The sequence below is a fragment of the Arachis hypogaea genome, chromosome 13 (assembly GCF_003086295.3).
Source record: "Arachis hypogaea cultivar Tifrunner chromosome 13, arahy.Tifrunner.gnm2.J5K5, whole genome shotgun sequence".
Lineage (NCBI taxonomy): Eukaryota > Viridiplantae > Streptophyta > Magnoliopsida > Fabales > Fabaceae > Arachis > Arachis hypogaea.
In genome coordinates, this window is record NC_092048.1 from 17067402 (window position 1) to 17073157 (window position 5756).

The window sequence follows — 5756 nt, forward strand, 5'->3', positions numbered from 1 at the left end:
TGCAAAACGAGCGAAAACACAAGAAATACACACACATGTGCATAACGAGCAAAAAACACACACGTGCGAAACGAGCGAAAAATACACACGTGTGAAACTAACGAAAAACAAAAAAAAACACACGCACATGCGAAACGAGCGAAAAACACAAAAAAAACCTGACACACGTGCGAAACGAGCGTAACACACGTACACATGTGAAACGCACGAAGAACACAAGAAAAATACGCACACGTGCAAAACGAGCGGAAAACACGCCCACGTGCGAAACCAGCGAAAAACATGCACACATGCGAAACGAGCGAAAAATACACACGTGAGAAACTAACGAAAAATACAAAAAATAGACACCCATACAGACGTGCGAAACGAACGAAAAACACAACATAAAACCGCAAACACGTGCAAAACTAGCAAAAAACACACATACGTGCGGAACGAGCGAAAAACACGCACACGTGCAAAAGGAGCGAAGAACGGAAAAAACACACACGTGCGAAATGAGCGAAAAACACACATGTGCGTGTTTTTCGCATGTGTGTGTATGTGTTTTTTTTGTATTTTTCGCTCGTACACGCTCATTTCGCACGTGTGTGCGCGTTTTTTTTTGTGTTTTCCACTCATTTCACCCGTGTTCAAATTTTTCTCTCGTTTCACACTTGTGTGTTTGTTTTTTTATTTATTTTTTTGTGTTTTTTGCTTGTTTCACACGTGCGAGTGCGTGTGTTTTTCTTTGTGTTTTTCGCTCGTTTCGCATGTGTGTGTGTTTTTTTCGCTCGTTTCGTACGTGTTATTTTAATTTTTAATTTTTTGTGTTATTCGCTCATTTCGCATGCGTGTGTTTTTTTCGCTCCTTTCGCACGTGTGGGTGTTTTTTATCGTTTTGCATGTGTGCTTTTTTCCACTAGTTTCGCACGTGTGCGTGTTTTTCGCTCGTTTCGCACGTGTGTTTTTCGCTCGTTTCGCACGTGTGCGTGGTTTTTTTTTTGTGTTTTTCGCTTGTTTCACACGTGTGTGTGTGTGCTTTTTTGTGTTCTTCGCTCTTTTCGCACGTGGGTTTCTGTGTTTTTTCGCTCATTTCGCACTTATGCGTGTTTTTCGCTGATTTCGCACGTGTGGGTTTTTTCGGTCTTTTCCCACGTATGTGTATTTTTGCTCGTTTCGCATGTGTCTGAGGATTTTTTTTGTTTTTTCGCTTGTTTCGCACGCGTGTGTGTTTTTTTTTGTTTTTTGTTAGTTTCACACGTGTACTTTTTTCTCGTTTCGCACGTGTGTGTTTTTTTGTGTTTTCCACACATTTCGCCAGTGTGCGTATTTTTCGCTCGTTTCACACTTGTGTGTTTGTTTTTTTATTTCATTTTTTGTGTTTTTCGCTTGTTTTACACGTGCGAAATGAGCGAAAAATACAAAAAAAAAATACACGCACACGTGCGAAACGAGAAAAAATACACACGTGCGAAACGAACAAAAAATACTCACACGTACGAAATGCGCAAAAAACCGTAACACGTGCGAAACGAGAAAAAAACACATACGTACGAAACGAGCGAAAAACACGCACACGTGCAAAATGCGCAAAAAAATAGAAACACGTGCGAAAAGAGCGAAAAGCACAGAAAACACACGCACATGCGAAACGAGCCAAACACACACGCGCAAGACGAGCAAAAACACAAAAAAATACACACGTGCGAAATGAGCGAAATGCACACATACGTGCGAAAGGAGCGAAAAAAACGCACACGTGCGAAACGAGCGAGAAACACAAAAAAACACACACACGTGCGAAACTAACGAAAAACACAAAAAAACCTCACGTGCAAAACAAGCGAAAAACACGCACACGTGCGAAACCAGAAAAGAAAACAAAAAAATACACGCGTGCGAAACGAGCGAAAAACACACAATACAATCACACACGTGCGAAAATAGCGCAAAACACAAAGAAAAACACGCACGTGCGAAACGAGCCAAAAACACACACGTGCAAAACGAGCTAAAACACAAGAAATACACACACATGTGCGAAACGAGCAAAAAACACACAAAAAACACGTGCGAAACGAGCGAAAAATACAAAAAAAAACACACACATGCGAAACGAGCGAAAAACACGCACGTGCGAAACAAGCAGAAACAAAAAAAACACACATACGCGTGCGAAGCGAGCAAAAAACACCCACACATGCGAAACGAGCGAAAAACACATACGCGCGAAATGAGCAAAAAACACGCATATGTCCGAAATGAGCAAAAAATACAGAAAAATAGAAAATAAAAAAACACACGAGCGAAACGAGGGAAAAACAAAAAAAAATAACACACATGCGAAACGAGCGGAAAACACAAAACAACAAACACACACACATGCGAAACGAGTGAAAAACACGCACACGTACGAAACCAGCGAGAAATATGCATGTGTGCGAAACCAGAGAAAAACACAAAATAAAAAAACACACACACGTGCGAAACGATAAAAAGCACACACGTGCGAAACGAGCGAAAAACATGCACACGTGCAAAACGAGCGAAAAATACCAAAAAAACTCACGTGCGAAACGAGCGAAAAACATAAAAAAAAAATAAAAACACACGTGCGAAACGAGGGAAAAACACTCACACGTGCGAAACGAGCGAAAAACACGCGCACGTTCGGAAAGAGCGAAAACACAGAAAAAACACACATACACGTGCGAAACGAGCGAAAAGCACATACGTGAGAAAAACACAAAAAAAAAACATGCAGACGTGTGAAACGAGCGAAAAACACAAAACAAAAAACACACAAATCCACGTGCGAAATGAGCGAAAAACAAAAAAAAGCCACACGTGCGAAACGACCGAAAAACACACGCGTGCAAAACGAGCGAAAAATACACGCATGTGCGAAACGAGCAAAAAAACGCGCGTGCAAAACGAGGGAAAAACGGAAAAAAATCACACACGCGTGCAAAACGAGTGAAAACACGCACACGTGCGAAAGGAGCAAAAAACTCAAACACCCACATACGCGTGCAAAACGGGCGAAAAACACACACGTGTGAAACAAGTGAAAAACTCGCACACATGCGAAACCAGCGAAAAACACAAAAAAAAATAAAAAAATACATACACACACACACGTGCGAAACGATAAAAAACACCACATGTGCGAAACGAGCGAAAAATACACACATGTGCGAAATGAACGAAAAACATGCATACGTGCGAAACGAGCGAAAAACACAAAAATAAATAAATAAGAAAAACACCCGTACGTAACGAGCAAAAAATACACACGTGCGAAATGAGCGAAAAACACAAAAAAACACGCACGTGCGAAACGAGCGGAAAACACGCATACGTGCGAAAAGAGCAAAAACACAAAGACACATACATGTGCGAAACGAGCAAAAAATACGTGCAAAACGAGCGGAAAACACAAAAAAATACACACGTGCGAAACGAGCGAAAAACACACACGTGTGAAACTAACGAAAAACAAAAAAAAACCCCACACACGTGCGAAACGAGTGAAAAACACCAAAAATCAATAAATAAAACATGTGTCAAACAAGCGAAAAACACAAAAAAACACATGCACACATGCGAAACGAGCCAAAAACACACACGTGCAAAACGAGCGAAAAGCACAAAAAACACACGTGCAAAACGAGCAAAAAACACACACGTGTGAAGCTAACGAAAAACAAAAAAAAAACACACGTGCGAAACAAGTGCAGATCACAAAAAATAAAAAAAACACACGTGCGAAACGAGCGAAAAACACCAAAATCAATAAATAAAACACACGTGTGAAACGAGCGAAAAACACACGCACACGTGCGAAACTAACGAAAAACACGCACGTGCGAAAGAGCGAAAAACACAGAAAAACACACGTGCAAAACGAACGAAAACACAAAATGCACACACACGCGAAACAAGCGAAAAGCACAAAAAAACACACGTACAAAATGAGCAAAAAACACACACGTGTGAAGCCAACGAAAAACAAAAAAATACACGTGCGAAACGAACGAAAAACGCACACGTGCGAAAAATGCTAAGACACAAAAAAAACATGCACACGTGCGAAACGAGCCAAAAACACGCACACATGTGAAACGAGCGAAAAACACGCACACGTGCAAAACAAGCGAAAAACACAAAAAAATAAAAAATAAAAAAACACACGTGCGAGAAACGAGCAAAAAACACACGTGCGAAACGAGCGAAAAACATAAAAATAAATAAAAAAAAAAACACACGTGCGAAACAAGCAAAAACACTCACCTAAGAGAGAGAGAAAGAAAAAGAAAAGAAAAAGAGAGCGTGTGATGTCTAAAGCATATATACTAATAGATTATGTATGGTTTAATGCATGGACATATTTTTGGTGTCACGTACGCTATGCATATGTCTTTTCTTTCAAGAGGGTAATTTGTTAGCCACTATATCAGAGTAGGGTATGCAATTCTTTTCAACTTAGCAATCCATAGAAACACCTCCAAGACAATGCCATGTGATCCCTTATCACTCCTAAAAAATAATTCAGTTGGAAATTGATTTGAATGTTCCCTACTTCCCTTAGCATCCATATATACCAAATTTCTTGAGGTCTAAAGCAACACAAGTCATTTGCATCCTCAAGTATCTTAACTGAAATACTTATTTCTCATACAAGTTCTTTGAAAAATCAATACACAATATGGGTTTGCGCATTCCAAGTATTAAAAGGGCAGCAAAAACAATTTCCAAGGGGCTTGAAGTACCAAAAGGCTACCTTACGGTCTATGTTGGAGACAACATGAGGCAGTTTGTATTCCGATATCATACTTGAATCAATCTTTATTTCAAGAATTGTTGAGTCAAGTTGAAGAAGAAATATGGATACGATCATCCAATGGGTGATCTCACAATTCTGTGCAGTGAGGATAAGTTTCTAAGAATCAATTCTCGCTTGAATGAGATGTAGATCATGCTATTAATACGTAGATAAATTAGTTGAGAGATATTTGTGCAGAAAGCACTTCATTCTTTGTCTTGTGGGAACTTTCCATTTTGCTTTCAATCCTATGGAATTGTAGAAGTTTTTTTCTGAATGAGAAAGTAATTATGAACTTATGGCATGATACTGTTGCAACTTAAAACACTTGTTGCTATTGTATATCTCAATTCTCTAATGAATTTAAATTGTTCAAATGATATACTGAACTAGTGAATATAGATTATCAGTCTAACAAAATTATAAGCAAGTGAATGGTTCTTACAAAAATTGAGCTCCAAGGGGAAATTGAGATCTGAAGTTTAGAAATGCATCCTCACTGCATGGAATTGAGAGACCTCTATTTGGATTATCATAACTGAATTCTTCCTTGTTGCTCCACATAAAACACAATATATTTGTATGAGGAGATGCAAGATGATTTGTGCTGTTTGAGTACATATACTGCATATAGTTACTAATGGCTTCCTTGAGAAATAATATTTGATAAGATGGGGTCTACCGTAATATGTACAAGGGATCACAAGAAATCACATGGTATTGATAGAAATCTTTATAAATACACAAGTGAAACCTAGTTCTTGCTCTTGCAATGTACTGTGTATATCTCTTCCATTAGTTGGTAACATCTCACATGTGTCTTGGGTGCTAATAATGAAATCAATAAATGATGATCAAGATTCAGGACCTTATCTATGGGTTTGTTTATCAAAGTATTTATATAAACTTCACCTTTCAAGGGCAACATAATGTGGAACTTTCAAAC